Source organism: Falco cherrug, chromosome 6, assembly GCF_023634085.1.
Source record: "Falco cherrug isolate bFalChe1 chromosome 6, bFalChe1.pri, whole genome shotgun sequence".
Lineage (NCBI taxonomy): Eukaryota > Metazoa > Chordata > Aves > Falconiformes > Falconidae > Falco > Falco cherrug.
Window position 1 is genome coordinate 11,902,175 of NC_073702.1, and position 21,701 is coordinate 11,923,875.

Sequence of the window (21,701 nt, forward strand, 5' to 3'; positions counted from 1 at the left end):
GAAATGCTGTTAATGGTTATATTAATGCTTTGACGATACTTTAGCTAGTGTACCGCAGAATCTCAGCTTTTGACTATGTTACTCTCTGAAACGCAAACTTGCAAACTAGGACTCAACAGTCTGCACTTCGATTTCAAAGGAAAGTAACTTTGCTTATCCAGCAGCTCCTACTGACTTCTGTGAAGCTGAAGTAGTACTTTGCAAACAAATGACAGGAACTGCTTAAGGTCCACGCTCAAACCAAATGCAAGTAAGAATTTGAAAATCAGGCCATTATTTACTACCTGACAATGGCTTTAGCACTTTGAGTAACTGCTTTTACAAATCTTATCTCCTTAAAAAAACAGATGGTCTCACACATATTGACTGAAAACAAAAAAGTACAAACAAGCATGTGGTTCTGTATGATTATCCTGATACACATGATTTTCTCATGTCAGGGAAGAAAATGCATGTCTAACCAGGACATACGTATCTTAAGGAAAAGCAAGGCTATCTGCTTAGAAGTTCACTTACAGCTTCTGAAATTACTAGTATTTTTCATCCAAAGACTTTTACATTAATAGTTTTGTCCACATACTTGCAATGAAGTAAAATGAGCCACTGTCTGTCAGCCAAAATAAGGCAATTAGTGATGATACATGATAACGAGTTTTTACTGTTGGGATTGCGCTAAACACACTTTATAAACATACAGAAATAACAGCATCTTAATTACCTTGTTCACACATTTGCAAAGAGCTATATAAAGGCAGAACATATGAATGAAACTAGTAATAGGTATGCATGCCTAGTTCTAACTTTTAAAGCCTATTTCAGTGAAATTTGATTAGTAACACAACAAAGGCAGGTTTCCAACAAAATATTTACTACATAAAAAGTTTATGAAATTGCAAGCACCCACTTTCTCATACACTTTTGGCTTTGTTGACTGGAGGAGAAAGCAAGACAGAATGAAATAAGAACCTCAGAAGAGCTGTTTGTACTTCAACAGTAACATTTTTACAGCAAAACACAGCCCTGTATTACAACATTATTTACTACCAGCCAACCCTTGGAAGAGAACTGACATATGGTACAGAGAGAACATTTGTCCACTGAAAGGCTGCTGGGACACAGCTGCCAGTTAATAGTACAGGAGGGGAAAACAAAATCATAATGCAGAAGGATGTAAAAGAGATTCTTCAGATAAACTAAAGCAACATTTCATTTCTTTAAAAATCTAAACATTTATAAGTAACTGCATGATATATTTTTTGGTTCTAGGCAGTCATTACAATTTTAGTAAATTTGAGACTTTTAAAATAAAAGCATTCACAATTACTTCAGTATTTATTATTAAAAACATAAAATGACAGCATGATTACTAAAAGACATTGTTTTACAAAATGGTATCACCAATAAGACACTTTATAAGACATCATTAATAAAAAGACTTACTATTGCTATGCGTCTTCAAAAGATTTCCTGAGAATTATGTGATGTACGTAATGGCAACCGAAAGTGTAATTCTTTTAGTAATTTCCATAAAAATGTCAAAACGACTGGTGCCTAAGCATCTTCTAGTAGAAAGGGATTACATGCTTTTTTGTACAGTTGAAAAGTTTCTGAATAACTCAACCCTAATTTAACAGCACAGCATTTATCAATCAGGAGACGTTTACACAATCACGAGACATTACATCTTCAGAAACACTCCCCTACTTTTTCTTGCAACAATTAGCATCCTGTGGATCAATCTGAACGTGCGGTACCTTTTCTGTAGTCCGATCTGTTCAGCCTGCAACTTTGAAACCCTTCAAGTTTTATTTTACCACTACCGGCACCTCCCAGGTGGGTATTACATTTCCCTTTAAAAATGTTACTAGCCTGCCTTTAGAGATCATTCCTAGTGTATCAGATCAGTGGAGCATCACACTGACACAGGTTTTTCCTCAGTGACTGTAGCATTGCAAAGTTACAACCCTAGACTAACACACACTTGAAAATCAGACGAAGTAGGCTCATCACAGTAACGTACAGAAAATACAGGCTTACCTCTGGTTCAAGCAAAATTAAACATCGGCTACAGTATAATCCTTAGCAAGCAGCTGGCAGATGAAGCAGCTTCACCTTTGTTTAAATATCTTGTGCCTTTTCTGGGTAGAATAAATCTCTGGGGTCCTGGCGTTGCCTCTCCCTCGTTCTCCTGTAACCACTTGGCACTGCAGCACTGTGAGGAATGATCAAGTTGCTTCTCTCACAAGTTCCTCTTACAACCGTGATTACATTATAGGGCCTTGCAGTGAAAAAAAGTACTGAACTACCTGCCAGCTAGCACTTCATAATAGATTGCCAAAAGGTTACAAAAATCCATCACAGTGTATTTTCTAGTGATACGGAAGTAGAGAAGAGCACAAAATATTCCTGGCAAACTTGGCTGATGCATTTTTTTTAACAGTGCTATTCAGAACTGAATGAGGAGAGTCACATAAACCCAGAAACACATTTCTATATCTTGGCAATTTTGGCACAATCTGCATGAATTTTGGTACAAAACCACCTGAAAGATTGCAAAGCTGAGAAAGCTGAGAAAGCATCAAATCAGCATTAAATATTAAATTACACTGACGCTCCAAAAAAAGTCTCAATGATGTTACTGTGTTAGAGGGACTTGAGCACACCAGAGCCAAAGTTTCACTGTCTCCTAAATGCCCATGTGCATTTTGAGAACAGAACTTAATTTTTTGATTAGTCGTTTCGTCTTTAAACTCCATTTCGAGGAAATGGACTTTGCCATATGGTCATTTCCATGTCCAATTGTTCAGTTTTTCTGATAATCTATTCCGAAAAAGTAATACGCTTTCCTCTTGCAAATGGTTAAGAATCAATTAATTTAACACATCTTTATCAACTTGGCATTCAAGCACTGCAGGGACCATTGTGCTTTCTCTCACTCTCTTTTACAAAGAAAGGACATATCTAGCATAATATATATAGTGGATTTAAGTATCAGGTAGATTAAAGAGAGAAAGGATAAAGCAAATGAGTCAGTATTGTCAAGCAAGAAGAATAAAACTATTTCTAAAATAATTGTAATGGGGAAAAAATGAAAAACATGCATGCAATAAATTTCTCTGCAGAACTTCAAGTTATGGTGGAGTTCTGATTATCTAAAGTATCATAAAATTAATGAGAAAATTGCCCCAAATGAGATTGCGCATTTCAGCAAATAAACATATAACAGGCCTTTATGACTGCAAATACTGTGTAGGTGACTAACAAATTCAAAGCCCTCCGCAGTAGGGATGCAGTATATCTCATGTCACACCTATGCAGAAATGTCCACCTATTTTCATTGCATAGGCACATATTTCCTACATATGTCATGGTTAAAGTAATTTGTATCCTCTTGTTCTGCATTATGCATGTAGAAGTGACGCTCAGAACACCAGAGAGGGTGGTTTACCACCTTTTTGAAAAGCAGGTAGTCATATGGTATGCAATTATCTCGTGATGTACGTTAAAAATACCAACAAAACAAAACAAAACCAAACCACAATAAACAATTAAATGGAAAGATTTATCTTCCAAAGATCAGTGCAGTGCCATGGTAGGAATGAAATGCTGATGTTGGTAGCTGCTGCTGTGTGCATGTCATCCTCCCCAGACATGCCTTCAGGATTACATGGCAAAGGCTCTGAGACTACACTGCCATGTTGAGCAGTTCCCTCCCACTCAGGCTCTTGCTTGGGGAAACTCAACAGAGCTTTAAAGTTTGAATAAAAAACCCATGGAGGGAAGGCTTTCATGCCATAGGCCCCCAGAATGCCCCCACTTTGGTCACAGCCTTTCCTCCTTTATGCTCCTTCAACTTGTCCCAGGAAAAAGAATTCCTTATATTTCTTACTTGTATGATCAAAACCCCTTTCCAGGATTAACCCCAGTCAGTAACTAAGCCCCCCGCACAGGCACTCACTCACTCACCCCTGGTGGGACGGGGGAGGGAATCAGAACAGTAAAAGTGAGAAAACTCCTGGGTTGAGATAAAGACAGTTTAATGGGCAAAGCGAAAGCTGCACATGCAAGCAAAGCAAGACGAGGAATTCATTTACCACTTCCCATCGGCAGGCAGAAGTTCAGCCATCTCCAGGAAAGCAGGGCTCCATCATGTGGAAGAGTTACTTGGGAAGACAAACACCACCACTCTGAATGTCCCCCTCTTCCTCCTTCTTCCCCCAGCTTTATGTGCTGGGCATGACCATCCTATGGTATGGGATATCCCTTTGGTCAGTTGGGGTCAGCTGTCCCAGCTGTGTCCCCTCCCAGCTTAGTGTGCACCCCTAGCCTCCTGGCTGGTGGGGTGGGGTGAGGAGCAGAAAAGGCCTTGGCTCTGTGTAAGCATGGCTCAGCAATATCAAAAACATCCCTGTGTTATCAACAGTATTTCCAGCACAAATCCAAAATAGCCCCCTATTAGCTACTGCGAAGAAAATTAACTCTACTCCAGCCAAAACCAGCACAAACAGACCTGCTCTTCTGGATCTGTAATGGAAAGGCCGACGAAAAGCTTGGCTTGTTCCTCCACCACTGCAGGAAGAGCAAATTCAAGTTCCTCTGTGTCCTGAAATATTAGCCTCAGACCCTCTACAGAGTAAATTTTTCTGGACAACCTCCAAAGTACCACACCCTAAAATAAACTTTCATTTAATCCTTCCACATTCCTGAACACAAATCTGCATCTTGTTTTTGAAGTCGCCTTTGCACTGCTGGAGCTCATATCATCATCAGCGATCCCACTGAAGTTTCAGCTACAATAAAATACAGCCATGCTCTTCAGCCAAAGTACCTGTGCTAAGGTTTATTTTGGTTTTGAATTTCTTTTAAAATGTGACTATATAAAGTCCCAAGCCAGCTATGTTGTGACGACATACAGAGCTACCTTTCACATTTGAGGTTAGCCCAGGCAACAGCTGCCAGAAGGGAGGCTAAAAACTCAGGGGAGGCTCTTTGTTTTGGTCAGGTAGAGTTCAAATCTGCTTAATGGCAGTCCTGGTGCCAAATTTATCTCTTTAATTAGCTTTTTTTATTCACAGTAGTAGTTTAAACAGGTAAGTAGCGAGCGAGCCAGTCGCTGAATGTTTCCATTTTAAACCAGCTGTTTGTGGCATTACATTCAAACAGGTTTACATTAGTTACAGCAGTCAGTGTGTAACAACGCCTACAAACTTGGGCAGTGGGTCTGTGCCAGATAAACACCGCATAACTATAAGATATAATTGTTCCCTTTCTGTTTATATTATTGAAAGTGGATAACTGTACATGAAGGCTCAGTTTAGAGACAGACCGTTCGGCCAAACTTCCCAAATGAATGCTCTGGCATAACCCCGCTACGAAATCCTAAGGTTTGCATCCAGTATTGCTGGTTTATGTCCATTATCAAATACGCACTGAGGAAAACTCTACTGACAAGACGTAAAGGTTCAACAGTGCTGCAGACAGACACCAGCACAAAATATTGCCACGGCACCAGTATTGCTTTGATTACTGGGAAAAGTAGGTAGAAATGTGAGATAGCAGGATTTTCCGTAACACCTTGCCTTTTGCCATTAAAAATGAATCCACGTTATTTTTGCAGGTCCCCTTGGCTGCCCATTTCTCATTGTCCTCAGCTCTCCTTTCTGGGCTGCAAACCTTGCATAGTGAGGAAGCACTTGCCTTTCTCAAAGGCAAAGGAGATGAGACAACAGCCCACAGACACCAGGCAGAAAGGGTACGGATAGAGGAAAAGTTATTCTGTGTTTTCTCTGGTAAATTACGCTAAATATTTATTACAAAGCATGATTTCTTTATTGCAACTGTTGGCTTGTTTGAGAATAGATTACTCATATAATTAATCTGTTACAAACATGATAAAAAGCTAAGAAAAATATAAGCAGAAGGGGGAATTAGCTATATATTATAAATCCATATTTGAGAGCATCTGAATTAGAGCTAATAAATATAAGCAGACAGAGAGTGTTTACCAAATTTTAAAGCCCTTTCAAAGACAAGGCAGGATGAGATGGAAAAAGAAAATGAAGTGGTGCTAATACAGCCTATCTCTATAGAAAAAAACCCCTCCCTCCCAAACTTCTGGTTTTTGAAAACACTTCCAAACTGGTATGCCAACTAAAACACGGGGTTACTTGAACTACAATTTTTAATGCAACAGTGCAGGCATATTAGTAAGTTTAATGATCAAATGCATTTTTCTTGAACACATACAATATCTGCAAATATTGCTCCATGTATACTAATAACAGACATTACAGTACAATATAAAGCTAATTCCAGTACTTCCAATTTAACAGGCCATTTTCCTCTTTCTATATTGTCCGAAACCAGAGACTAAGACTGCGCATTAAATTTTATTGCTATTTTGATATGGAGGGTGCTGACAAACCTATTACAGATGAAGAGATGACAACCATTTTAAAATAAACTGGAAAACAAAAATTGCATATGAACGTCAGCACTGAAGAAAATGAGAAGGGGTAGTAGAAAATCAAACTGCTCGGTATAAAGGAGAACTTTCAAATCCACATCATAAAAACAAACATGAAAAACTACAATAATCAATCAGCCCGCCTCAATCACAGATTTCAAAATCCAAATTTACTTGCAGATAGCATATCGAAAGAAGCCTCCCCAGAGTATGTGGCAGAAAATGAAAATATAAGCAAACCTTTTAATGGCCCTAGGCTTACTATTGGCTAAACAGAAACTTGCCTTTTACAGTAATTTTAGTCTCTATCTTAGCACAGAATAACTCAAGCCAAGTAGTACTACATCTTTCCAGGGATTTCAATATATATTAGTTGATGGATGAAGATCAAAAAATACAAAAGTAAAACAAACTTGCCTTTCATAGCAGGATTACACCATGGTGTTTGACTCTTGCAGAGCTGATGGTTTGAAGGTCAGGCTCTTTGGAACAGATGCACTAATCTCTTATTATCTGATATTACACAAATTATTTCAGATAGTATTTTTTCTTGGAACTGACAGATAAAGCTCTATTTGCTGCTCAGGATTACTATGATCATTAATGAGAGTGCTCCTTTTTGGGTGCGTTCACAGTGTGAAAGGTCAGCTGTTACTGAGTACAGGTTGCTACAAAAATAGCAACAGCCAGTTAAATAGTAGGCAAAAATAAGACACTAAGTTCTATGCAGGTAAACTGTTGCCAAAATAAGGATTAAACACAATATAGGCAGAGAAAAAAGTATTGCTATATACAATATAAATCAAAATCACCTAAGTTAGAACTTAAGATCAAAACAGGATCTTGCTCTGTTATTATGAAATACTCTTTAAGGAAACATGCAATTTTGTTTTTATAGTGTCTATTGTACACCAGATTTTAAAACTCCATGAGTACAACAGAGTCTAACATGACAGAACATTGAAAAGAAAACAAAAAGCAATAAAATGTGTATAAACCCTGGCTCATTTATATAAAACGATTAAAACTACCCTCCTGAAAAAGTAAAGACTGGATGGACATAATAAAACTAGCTAACTGGCAGGTAACAATAAAATCATAATGAAAGATGACATTAAGAACAAGCAAATATCACAAAACAAAAAGTTTGGGAAGCTCCTTGATATAGTTACTGCCAGAATAAGACACAATATAGAAGTGACTTTCAATAAGCTTAAGTAACATACACAGTATAATAACTATTTCAGAGCATTTAAATAATAATGCTTATTATGTTATTAAATAAATCATCTTTAGACTACAAAAAATTCCAAAATTAGTATGTCAAGTACTAGAAAAAGGATATTTTTGAAAAGGAGACTGCGATCACAGAATTCACCCTATCCACTAGTGATGCAGCACTGAAGATACGTAATGAAGACAATCTCCAGTTTCTTTTGAAGTGTTTTGATGTGCATTTCAGTGGCAACAGGAGCCAGTGTCACCAGAAGATGACTGAAATCTATAAATTATTTTACTTTATAATTCTCTCATACAATGTGCCTGATTGCATACAGTTCCCAAAAGAATATATTTATCTTCACAATATTGCCTATTTTCCTCAGCTTTACATATATCTATTTACTTTTTAATAAAAGGAACATATTCTAGAGGAAAATCGAAGGCATTTCTCTCAAGTCAAGAATTTCCAATATATAGTCAGAATAGTTTTTAGAATAGTTTATGTTTTCTTCTACAGAAATTTTTGAGTAAAAGCAATCTTTCTAACCCTTGATTGGACCCTATCATCCAGTGTTGGTCTTTCTCTGAAGACTGCATCATGTGTATACCAACTTGGGAAAGAGGAAGATGCACAGATGAAGATCAAAACTTTCAAAGGCCTTAACTTTTCTATACATTTTTCTGTCATCTTCAGAGGAACTTTGGGCTACACAGGCTCACTGGCTATATCAACCCAAATATAAAAAGAGCATGGATAATTTAAAACAAATTCAAAGTGCATGGTCCTACTGAATATTTTCTTTTCCTCTATATCTGGAAGAAGTGGGGGTTTGTCTTACATACTTATTCACAAAAGCATGCAGAATTTTCACCAAGGTCCAAGTTCATCATGTGTAGATCTCCATGGGACTATTCCCTGTGAAACAGAGATAGGACTGGACCTCACCCTCATCAGGATGATTAATGCATCATACTTTTAAATAAAACTTCTAACATATTTGTAAAGTGTCAATATGGTATTTCAACAGTGAGGAAAATGATGCATTTTAGAAACCAAAACCAACTTTCCTATAAAATCCCGTTACAGCACAATGGTGCCTAAAAATCTGAAATAATTAAAATTAGCTAGCTATTAGGATAAGATTTATATAAAATAGTATTATGTTTTTAATAGAACTCACAATCCATGAGTTTATAATATGTTCTGTTCTATTCATCCCAACAACACAATAACAAATAAAGCACCAACCCAGAATCAGGATGAAATTCTTGTCTGCTTTTCTTCAGTATTACAAAGGGAAGGGTGAACATGTGGCATACACACTTCAGCATGGCAGTTAACCACAGTATTTTCAGGTATTTTGTAAAGGTAACTTATGACAGTGATAAGCTATTATTTTGATCGAAAAATTAGCCATCTGAATGAAAAGATCATGTTACAGAGAGTTCAGCATTGTTCCATCAAGTAAGATAACAAATATCACCTCCCTATGTTCTGAAGTATAAAACATGAGCTGAAAGAATGGTCAACAGGATATAAGTATAAACACACATTTTCAAGGCTACCCAGTGATGGATGAATCTATTTGTAATTAATTTAGTTAACGAGCTGTTCATATACCTTATGCATTTCTTCACAGTTCAACCAAGATCACCAGACTACAAGATTTTAGGGATCTTACAGTGAAGTCCTGACTCAGGTTGTGGTCAACATACATTTTATAATAATATCAGTAAAATACGTCAAGTAATTATGTACCACAACTTGCTCATTTTTACACTGCAGAGAAATAATCTGTTGTATTACCCTTTAAAGCAAGCCCTTCGTGGTAGAGTATTTAATTGAAATCCCCAAACAGAAACAATCTTACTAGCAGGGCAAAAGAAATTAAGATGCTAAATGAAGCCAAGGACTAACGCATGCACAACTCACATTATATCCCAGCAGCACAGAGAGTCCTACTATAACATGTTGTAGGGGTCAACCATTATATTGCTTTCAGACATAGATCCCCATTTCAAGAAAGCTAACATTGCCTTAGTTTGCATTGCAAACATTATTAAACATGTTTAATATGTAAGTGATATTTAGACACATTGTAATGTATGGACATTTAAGGTCTCATGGAATCTTTGCTTAAAACAGTACCCCTAACTGAAGATTATACATGTGCTCACACACATACATGCACCCTCTGTGGGCACTCCGGCTTGGTTTTTTTTTTTTTTTTTCCAGCACCATTTCAATGAGATTACTGTATCTCTTACAATGTGCTCCTAGGTACTTTAAACGGTCACAAATATTTTTTATCTAGTAATTACAGTCATAAATTTTTAGGAAGTCTTGGCTCTTCTGCAGACTGAGATTTTCAGTAGGTCACTTCCAGTCCTGGAGTTTGCTTCACAGTAAAATGAGATAATGGCACTTACCATTCCTTCGTAAAATGCTTTAAGGTCTATGACTGCCAACAATGCAAAGAACAAAGAACCATCACTACTATTAAAGAGGTCTGACATGAACTATAAAAGTCAGAACAAAATTTAAGAGCATATAAAATAAATTGCACTACAAAGTGAAGTTCAACAGTACATGTTTATATAGTAGCCATAGCAATTCTTGCTCCAGTTGGGATTAGAAAATGATTGCTATACTGCTACAGCAACAGGATAGATGAACAATTGCAAAAGGTCATTCACTTATTCTACAGAACAGTCTTACAGGGTTACCAAATTCTTAAGCCTTGAAATAAATGGGATTTTTCAGCAGCAAGCTCTCATGAGCAATTGATTTCTGAAAAATAATCACATCCCACCAACAAAGAGAACTTACTATGCATAAAGAGAAACTATCTGCATATGTAACATGCTGACTAGCATGTCTGTGGGAAGAAGGAAGGTCCTTACTGAAAAAGGAATGCCATGATGCAAAGCATCAAGGCTCACTTTTCAGTTTCGCAACTTTATTTCCTTCACAGTTCTTTCCCAAAACCCTTACGATCCTACTTTTCTATGTCACACAGCTTCTGTCATAAGTACTGCCAATATTGTAGTGATGGGTACCACATGAACATGGATAAAAAGATGAGAAGAAAATCAGATGTCCCATCTGTCATCCTAAACTGACACCATTCAGCCCTCCTTTTGGGACCAATTATTGATCCAACAGGACATCTGATTTGCCTCACTGTTTCTCTTCCACACTTATAACAACAAAAGTGAATATTATTGCTTTTTCAGCAACAGGCTATTTGCAATTCTATGTGACAAATAATAATACAATAGTAAAAAAGCATAGTACGAATAAAAGCAGTAACATGTAAAAGTTGTCCCACCCTCACCTCCCCTGAGTAAAACTAAGATAGCATAATTACTACTCATTATATCAGCACCAAACACACGGCAGCACTAGATGAACAGCACACTGCAACTTGCTGTGCTCTCCCATTGACTTTTGAAGACCAAAATCATTATCATATTCCCAATTTGTAGAAACTGATAGTGCCACCTAATAGAAAAAGTCATATTTTCGTTTAAAAAGTATGTGAAAGTACTTACATTTTCATCACAAACATGGTACCACAGGACAATGCTGTTATATATTCTGCTTGACTGATGGCATATGAAATGCTTGGATCGTGACAGTTGTGCTGAGGGTGCAACTAATTAGACTTACAACAAAACTACAATTCATTGTATCATTTCCATCTACAAGGTTATTCAGGTTTTGGTTTGTCTGGAAGGATTTATAGCAATTGCATAGTGTTGGTTTTGATGATGACATTTGCTTATCAGAAGAGGTAAGTTATTTAAGGGGATCATCAGACATAAAACTGCCTTCTCTTATTTCTTCTGATTTGATCACATCTAAGACAACCAATGAACTTCTTAAAGGCTTTTCATGGCGGTACTTTTCTTCTGAGCTGACAATCTCACTATCCTTTATATAAACATATTAATGGCTTTCTTCATGCAAACAATTAATACAAAAATATAAAACAAACACATACATATATGTAACTCTTGCTTAGCATTCACACAGAGACTTCGAAAACTCTGACTTTAGAGCGGCAACTAAATTCTGCTGCTCTTACGGATTCTGAGCAATCAGCAGAGCAAATGAGAGAAACTGCTTAGAGGTAGAGAATTACTTCATCTCAGTAAGATCACTATCTCTTCTACAAAAATAGTATCACAAAACTTAAGACAGTCGTACCAATGAAAAAAACATATCCCATTTAAAAAGTGGTAATTTCACTTTAACTGTGCCAAAGGTTCTTGAATTTCTAATTTTAACTTTGCTACCATTCAGCAAGATGAGGATCAAACCCGGTGCCACGACACTGCTTATCACATGCAAAGCTACGAGAACAAGAAAGTGACTATTTTGTGTAGCTCAGCAGTTGGGTCATTTCTTAAGACCTCTTCTATCCAGGCAACTCTGCCATGTGCCTCTCCTCTGTGCAAAAGGGGCAGCAGAAACCCTTGCAGGATTCAGCTGCTGTACATGAAGGACTGGGGCAGCTGAAGCGGGGGAACCAAGGAAAGGGCTGGGAGCAGAAAGAAAGAGGGCTATGAGCAGGCTAAGCAGGATTCTGTCACTGAACTTTACGTGCCTGTCGATGCTGTACTGGGGCTAGTTGTGCCAGATTCCTTTTAGAGCATAGACAGAAACAGATATTTTAGAGCGCAGTTCACTTTTACTATCTCAGATATTTACTTGAAGATGGATACGCCATGTGCAGAAGTGTACACTTCTCTCTGCTGGCTAGAAAGAAAGCCTGAAGTGATGAACTGACCACTAGTTTGTGGATACCTACGCTTGCTCAGACTAAATTAACTTTGTGATTATAGCTCCTGGTCTGCTGCTTTGAAGAACGGTACCTCTCTAGTTGCATTGGAAGGGTTCCTGCTCTCTATCCCACAATCTCTCTCCAGCTTCCGAAGCAAAGCTTATACCATTTCGGTGTATTGAAAAAGCATGGTGTGTGAGAGGCATGGACATATGGGATTCCTTGAAGAGCTGAGCAGGATAAGTGGGAATTAGTGGCTGGAATATTTGTGCTCAAGTCTTCCTAGATGCAGCCTCAGATATTTATTTATTTATTTATTTATTTTATCCAGAGCAAGCAAAGCGATGAAAGCAGCTGCCACATGCAACAGAATGGCGCCACGTAAATGAAACAATTCATGATGTCAAATACTCAGTCACCAGCATTTGCACAGGAAGATCTGTTTCTAAGCCACAATGACTAGGATTAGAGAGGAGCTTTTTGCCCTCTTCAGAGTATCCCCCCCTGCCAAAGTCAGTAAACTTTAAGTGGTATTGCAGTAGCCTGTTACAATCTGGAGGTGGTTACTGGGAAGAGTCACTCATCTGAATATTTCAGGAACATGATCAGATATTTAAAAACACATGCTCCAAAATAAATGCAAGACAATTTAATGGACCTGGGATTTTGACCATGGGCAAACTTTGGCCCAGAAATTAAGGTGAGGCAGACAGGGAGAGCCTGAACGTTGGCTAAAAGGGGAACTTTGGGATCCCATCAAATTTCTTGCATTGTTCCCAAGCTGGTCATAAACATGGCTATCCCCTTGAAGCAGAGCGTAGGGTAAAGGCCTGTATCCAGGCATAAGCATAAAAATGTTGCCTGAACATAAATAAATAAAACTCTACTTGCAACTATGGAATTCCTGTTAAAGTAAAACTGTGAACTGCTACTCAAACCCACCACAGTTTCTATGTCACCTTTTTAGTCACTTTGTCTCCCGGATCCCCTGGTCGATGACAATGTTTCATGTGTTAAGAGCCAAGTCCTGACCTGACTATAATCCCTACATAAATCTATCAAAGTTGCCTGTTCCAGCACACACAGATGATAGCTCGCTCTCTGCTGTGACGTCAACCTGTTGCCAGAGCTGGGTATATTTTCACGTTAGAGAAGAAATAAGTGCAATAAAAATGCAACTCATTTCTGCCAGACCCCGCTCTTGGAGTGGTTGGGCCTCACACAATAGCCATTATTGAGACTCCAGAGAAAGTTTGGTTACTATATTAACTGCATCCTGTGTGTGACCTTTCTTAAGCGACTACTTCACAGTGCCGTGGAGTACCTCTACCTAGACAGAAGAACCTGGTTCGTAACATGGTGTGCCTCTGAGGAAAGACAACTGACTCCCTCAAAATGTTTCTCTGGTAAGTTATTCCCTATCAATAAATACTAAACTTCAACAGAGTACTTTCAGTATGCAATAAACAAGCCAATCCTGCTATGCATACACCCTGAAGTGGTTTGGTTTTTTTTTTTTATGCCCCTTGAACATCTTCCCCCATTAACATTTCAGTCTTTGTGGAGTCCAGACTGAAGCAAGCAGATGAGCCTTGTCAAAGAAATTCCCCCACACTGCCCTGACCATGAACTCTAGAAAAGAGCTGCTCAGGCAGGAGAAAAGATGGTTAGTAGGATAATTTTCAAAGCGAGAGCGATTGGTATAACTGATTTACTCTTATACATGAATCCCAGGTCACATTTATGCCTAACCCAGTGTTTCAGTCTGGCCATGCTCTGCGAGAGAACCTTCGCACCATCAAAGCTAATCAAATGGCAGAGCTATAAATAAAGCCATCAATAGCCGTGGGAAAGCAAAACTAATCAAAACAGCGGCCCTAAGATTCCTCCCTGGAAGAGCTTTGCAGATATTTTAACCTGCTTTATAAACAGGAACTCTATTTACATGTACCTGCATTAAGATAACTTGTCAATCTGACAAGTTCTGTTCTGAGACCAGAGAAAACATTACAAATAAATGGATTCCCAAGACACCGATTTTTTATCCCAAAGACACAAAAGCCGCCATTAAAAAACCCACCTTCAATTATGTTTCACACTTGATATTTAACAAGAAACATTAAAAACGGAACTTACCCAGTCAACCCGAGCTTCAAAACCAGAAGCTGGGTGTCTGTTCTGGACAACCCTTCTATCTTATCTAACCACAAAACTTCTGTGCTTCACAAATCACAGAAGTAAAGCAGAAAGGCAACTGCTTCCTCTAGGCTTAGCATTAACCCCCTTGCTTGCTTATTGCCTGACCACACTCAGGAGCTGTAAGCCATGAGGAAACTGGAGAGGAGGCAGGAGTGCTCAAATGAGAACAAAACAAGTTTCTTCTCTTTACTGACAACGCAAAGACACACCATCTTACATTGCCTTCTCACACAGACTCTTCCGCCTTGGTTTGTTTCTTCAGTAATATCAAATCTTGCGTTTTTCAGAATCTAGCAGGAATCGGCGGGCAATTTTGACTGGTCAAACTTCCATTACACAGGGAATTTCTGCTGGGATTGCCAGATATCTAGAGCTTCCCAGAAGAAAAACATCTCATTTCTAGGATTCCCTGTAAAGCAGTGCTTTTGAAGCTATCAGGCAACAGAAACAGAATTTTTGCAATATAAAAAATGACTATACGGGTAAATTAAATAAACTATGTATGACTGACTGTGAGCACCAAAGACTTTTATAAATAGTAAGTAATTTCAAAGCAATTCTCAGGTAATTTATGAGGATAAACACACACAGATCATCAAAAGAACTACTGTAGTTCACTCTTTCAGTTCTTTGAATGTCTATATTTTATGACACTGCAGTTAAGTATTTGTAGACTTCAGTCTAAAAATCTAAACACATTGTCAAATTTTAGTAAACCCAAACAAGTTCAGGGATAAACCTTCCAACAGAGATCTGAGGATATATAGAGGCAACATGTATTGTTTACTGAGGTCTAAGTAAGTAACTATATTGAGGTCTATACAACAGGAAATGGTAATTCAGTATTGCACAGTGTTTTCATGCCTTAGAGTAAGTTATATCAAATAACTGATATACATAGCACCTAAAAATACAATAGAAATCAATACATATTTAAATAAACTTAACATTTTACACCGTTGGTCCCATTTTGGAAGTTATATGATGATCACATTCTAAAAATCGCACACCTATCAAATTAAAGAAAATCTGGCAGAGCATTCAAAATGCTGATGAAAATGTGAACATATGCCACAGTTGATAAAAATATTTGCACTTTGACAACATTCCAATGACTTAGAGATCCCAACATCTCTAACTTCCTGGAATGGTTTTATTCCTTTGTCTTTTCTTGGTAATTTGGAGAATATTTAGCAGATGCAACAAACTGGCTAGTCAAATGCAGTGGTTAAAAATCACTGGAAGTTTAAACACTTGAAACACCAGTACATGTACAACGGAAAAGAAAGATAGTGTAAAAATTAAAAAAAGCATGTTCAAATATAAACATCTGTTAAATTCTCACTAGTCTCTGATTTCCTTAAAAAGAAATCACACCTGGTACATTTTGACAGAAGCCATTCACATGCACAGACAGAAGTCATTTCCACAGGATAGACCCCACTGCTCATGAGCAGCATTTACACATGAAGCACAGGTAGATGCCACTGGCGAGCCAAGCTTTGTTCTGAAGAAGCAGAAATTCAATGGGTGCCTCAGTCCCTTTTTCCCCCTTTTTGTGTATCAGATTGGTGGGCAGGAAGCAAGATTGGACTAGCAAGTAATATGATGTACTCATTTTCATCTCTTCTAACTTTATTCCATTTTAAGACTTGCCAAAGTGGTTATTACTTAATTTAATTTATATGCCATCTGAAGTATGGAGAGGACTCTGGGCAATAAATGTTATACAATCAGAGATCAAATTCCTTTGTCACACAATGTTTATATTAAACTGCTGTTCCTTCTCTTCTTGGAAACAAAGTTAACATTGGACTGGCCCATAGCCTTGGATAGCAGATACGCTGCCAGACTGATGCATGTGGGAACAAAGCCAGTGACTGTCATTGTTCATCATCTGTCCTCTCCTGTCCTGCAATGCTGGTGTTGTCTGGGTCTCAGCCAGCTGAATCCAGTCTCCCTTCATGATCTGTAAAAATTACTCGAGCAGGGAGTTGCTTTTAGGACTGTACCTTAGGTGTGCTCAAAGACAAGACATGCTGTGCGGGTGGCTGCTGCCCAGTCTCCTACTCATATGCTGAGCTCCTACATGGGGAAACAACGTACCAACATGGCCCTGCAAAGCTGGGTGAAATCTTTCAGCTAAGTATTTTTTTCAGAAAAAAACCAAACCACCCAAGAAGAAGATTCAGCGACACTGCAATGTTTTGTAAACCAGTACCTGCTCTATCGGATGTCACCTGCATTTTGGTTTAAAATGCCATTCATATTTATTTATATGTAAGGAAATGCTCAAGCTGAATGGTGTCTTGTCAAGATGGACATCATAAGGTGTTAGATTTGAAATCAGTTTTCACCTAACGTAATGACTTGCCAGAGAACTTGAAAATATTTTTTTTAAAAAATCATGTCAACATTTTTTTCATAATTTTACTGAGTTCTGCGTATTTTATTACTTATGGTATGCACTTCAGAGCGTCTGTGGGCCATTATCTGTATTGCAGACTCTATCAGTTACATTATAGGTATGTATACAGATTTTTTATAAATACACTAACATCATCAACTGCAATAAAAGCAGCAAGCATGATTATTATTATTATCATCACCATCATTATCATTATTATCCTTGAATGTCCCTTAAAAACACCTATCGATCCTCTTCCTTAGGTTAGGTTTACCGCTTTTCATTTGGATTCTGTTGCTAACAGTTCTATCCCTAGCAAAAAAAAAAAATACTGAAAAATCTCTCAGAGCTCATCTTCACATTCACATGTACAAGTGATAAATAAAATTAAAATAGTGTCTCTGAATCTAATGATTCTTTGCATTCAGCTAAATTCACATTTTTTAAACTCAGCCCACCAATATTATTCTCATTGAATAGATGATTATCACACATTTTATAGACGTTTTATAAAAAAAAGTTCAAGATTCTAAAAAGTCATTTTATTTTCTGAAAGATCCAGAATTAAATGATTTCTTGACCCTAATGGACTTAAGAGATATGACACTCATATTTGAAATACAATGTGTTGGAATCAAAAAAGAATCTCTGCCCATATTTAGATGCAGCTACCCACTTTGTCCTTAACTGTAGCTACACTGAAGCTACAAGCAAGCAAGCAAAATATTAAAGGTGATCTGTAAAAGAAAAGAGTGCACAAAAATATTTAAGTTGTATGTTTGCGGGGAAGAATTAAGAATAGTTTTAAAACATTTTCAAAATTATTGCAAATTGTTCAGTTACATGAGAAAAATAACACCATAAATGGTTTTTAAGAAATACTGGACAGATTTCAAAATCTCTCTTTCTATGAAATATTTTGATCTGCTCTCCAGAACTCTGTGTTACATTGACTATAAGGGAAAAGGCCATAGTGTGAGAACCTGCAAAATTCAACAAAAAATGGGGACATTAACAGAGTCCTGAGCAGCCATTTGTGTAGGTGATTGTCTATGACAACTCATTTCTGACCCAAACTTCATCTAGACACTTGGAACAACCCTGTGAAGGAAATAATGCAGATCCAGCTATTTCTGTTCTTCCCAGTTTTAAGCTAGATAGCCTGAGCTCCCAAATCAATACTTAAAAATTGAATGAGTTGTTTCATGCCGAACAGGCGCTCTCATTCAAATGAAAATCAGAGTTCATGTACGTAAAGAAAAAAGACTGCTTTGGAAAGGAAAAAAAAATAATTTCAGGTCTATCAAAATTAATCTACATCACCTGGCTCTAAACAAAGGGGGCTTTATTCTTCTATAAGACAGAAATTCATTCCTATGCCACAAAATGAGAATATTTGTCCTCTGGGTGACTTGCAGGTACTCTAAACCTTTCTACAAAATCCTACAAGTTCCAGAAAACCACAGACTGTAGACCTGATCAGGCAAGAAGTATACAAAGAGTAATAAACTTCAAGTTTAATGCTGTCATTCTCTTACAGATAGGCATTTATGTAGAAACGTTTAATATGAAGATAGCAGACTTCTTTTCACCTCCTGCTGGTACTTTGGCATCGCTCTATTTCCTTTTTCTGTCATAATTTGGATACTATTTCAACTCAGTGTTTGTATTTACACAAAGTAAAACTTAGGAATTCAGTGTGAAACAGTTGAAAAAGCAAGTAAAAATCTCTTTAAACAAAGCTCAGTTAAATACAGTCAGAATTATCAGTACATCTTTCTAGAAAATATTTCATTAAAAAATACAACAGAAACATAACAGTGAAGCTAACTTATGAAATACATTTGACATATTTTGAAATTATAGTTCTACAAGACGTGTATGTCATAGCTTTGCTAAAATCAAGATTATACTTTTGGAAAGGAATAAATTCTTCTAAATCCCACACTACTTATGTACTGGAAATAGCCCAAATTACAGTTAAAAAATATAGGGAGAAATTGCAAATAGAAAAGCAAATGAATACTTTTTGAGTACAAGTCAGTCAACTACATAACAGAAGACAAAGTCAAAATCTATATTTCAGGAAGAAGGAAAAGAGCCACATGTAACACTAACTCAACTGAGCAGTGGGACTTTGTTTGAAAATACTAGCCCTTATTAGGAAATCTTTTGGAAGATGAGTAACTGGGACTGAATTATGTTTCTATTAAGGGTAGTGAATTCCTTAGCTAGACGGCAACAGTAAATAAAAGAGAACGTGCTTACATTCACTCGATAGTTTCAAAGAATTAAGTATCAGTACTAGAACAAAGAGTTCCTCTTACAAAAATAATCAGGTCTTTTTTGTTGTTTTTAGTATTATTCTTCATCCATTTGTTCGTTTCCCTGCTCCTGACACAGAAACATTTGGCTGCACATGGGATCGGTACGAAGCTTTTGCTGGGTGCGGAGGGGTGCTCTTTGCTGCCAGTGTCAGGTTTAGAGCCCAGATCCTGTCACCATCCCAAAGGCACCATTACTGTCCCTGCTGCTGCACTACGGGCTTTTTTTACATTGGCTGAAAAGAGAAATCCGTCTTAATGTCAAGCTCCCTCGTCTTCTTTTGGTGCAACAGAGCCATTGTCCTCATAGATCACCACAACTATGCAAAGCAAGCTCTAATGGCCTCCTCTGGGAAAAATAACAACCCAGACAGGAAAGACTCTTGCAGAGATAATACTGAACAGCCAAACAAGGCTAACCACCACAGTTCTGTAAGGCTGAAGAAAGTTCCTTTTCAAGTACGCACAGTCTAACATTAATGAAAAGATTTGCAAAGCCTGCAGACTTTACAAAACGGAGGTATCTGTGGGTAAGGAAGCTCACGTGTACATGGTAAGCCTTCTTGCAGATAAATGCCCAATGCAAGCAAATGCTTGGAAATGCTCCTCTACAACACAGTGAACAGCAGGTGAATTACAGGAGACTAAACTAAACCTGTGGGGTAACTGTATAGCGGTGAGACTCATGGTAATTCTGACAGGTAAGTTTCTGAATCCACTATTAGAAAACTTAAGATCTTGTAGCATTTCATTTGGATAAATAAGAGACAGCAATACAGAAGAAAACCATCAGAAAAGAAATCTTATAAAGCCAGCAGTGGGATATTATGAAAGATAAGAAACAGAAAAAGCGCTTTTTCATCCCTAGCATGCTAAATGCTTTGAGAGGTTTAAGGTACCTCTCTCTCAGTTCTGATTGTTAGAAACTTTATTGTAATTTCAAGACAAATACAAACTTTATTCATAACTAATTTATACCTGTTTCTTTCTATGCCATAGTTTCTAATGGTGTTTCCCTTAGCTTAAAACACTCTTCTGACTTTTTAATGTTTACTCTCATTGCATTCTTACAGAACAATCATATCTCTGTTAAACCTTCCATTTTTATAGGCTGAACAAATCAGGCAATAAATCATCTTTCAAGGTCTCGATTCCCACAGACATCCTGCATTCATTTTCTTGAATGCTGAGTGATCAGTGTTCTAGATGAGCTGTCAGCTGTGCCTCATGATGTTAACATTTTCTTAGCTTTCCAGGGAAACATCTCGCCTGATGCACCCAGGATAGCATTTGCTTTTTCCCTGGCCAGATCTTACACATAGTTTACATTCATCCTGTGATTTTTATTATACCCACGTCTTCTTCCTCTTCCTATTTTTTCTAGATGACAGAACTCCCAGATTGCATCTGGAAATTTTCATTAGTATTCTGAAAGGAACGATCTTGCAATATGCATTATCACTTTTTATTCCCGTTCTATTATTGTAGTCCTTAGGTTATTCAGTCCTTCCTCTATAGCAAACGGAACGGATATACCTTCCAAATCAGTATCATCAGCACATTCTAGCAACATACACACTACCTCTCAGTAAAATATTAACTAGATCTGCCTGTGGTTTTTGTCTTCAAAAGTCAACCAGTAAGCACTCTCTGGCTCTTGTTTTAATAAAACCATCTGATGGCTCCCTCCTAACCAGTTTCTTTCTGACATCCAGTATTCCTCACTGATCTCCATCCTTTCCTTCCAGTCTAATAATAACAGATGATTTATTGAAGTCTAGATAAAATAAGTATTTTGAACTTTTGTCTAGCAGTCAGCTTTCTTATCAAATAAATGTAATTTATAAGTAAGCACAACTTCTCTCTACAGTAATAAAAAAATAAACTCAAAGGTTATGAGGTAGAAGAATCATGCTTAGAAATGCATCCTTGCCGTTGTTTATAACTGGGACTCAATCAATCAAAATGAAATCTCAATCAATCAAAATGAAATGTCGGGGGCAGGGAGAAGCCTGGCCACTGCAAGAAAAGGTTGTCATGACCCTTGTAAAAAAGTAACAAAAGTATGGAAAGAAGCAACAGCCTTCTTAAGAAAGACGATGAACAACCCCTCTTTATCCCAAAGGCCTCCACCCTCCAGTATATTTTATTTCTGGTTTAGTATCTGCTTTATCTGTCCATACTATCCAGACCTATATGAAATCTCTTGTTGAATCATAAAATCAGTACAAGGATGGACAGAAAATTATCCCTGCTGGCATTACGAAACAAAGACTGCAAAAATGAAACACTGA

General features: G+C 37.4%; 1 protein-coding gene across 38 annotated transcripts in view; it reads right to left on the reverse strand.

The window, feature by feature from the left end:
* RIMS1 (regulating synaptic membrane exocytosis 1) overlaps positions 1-21,701 on the reverse strand; it is a 335,679-nt gene that overhangs the window by 16,734 nt on the left and 297,244 nt on the right. Inside the window, exon 1 of one of the 38 annotated variants that reach the window (XM_055714447.1) lies at positions 2,038-2,329. The exons of the other annotated variants lie outside the window; for them this stretch is intronic. The gene's annotated coding sequence lies outside the window, so the exon portion shown is untranslated. Of the gene's footprint in view, positions 1-2,037; positions 2,330-21,701 lie in introns of those variants that run through there. 38 annotated transcript variants of the gene reach the window in all.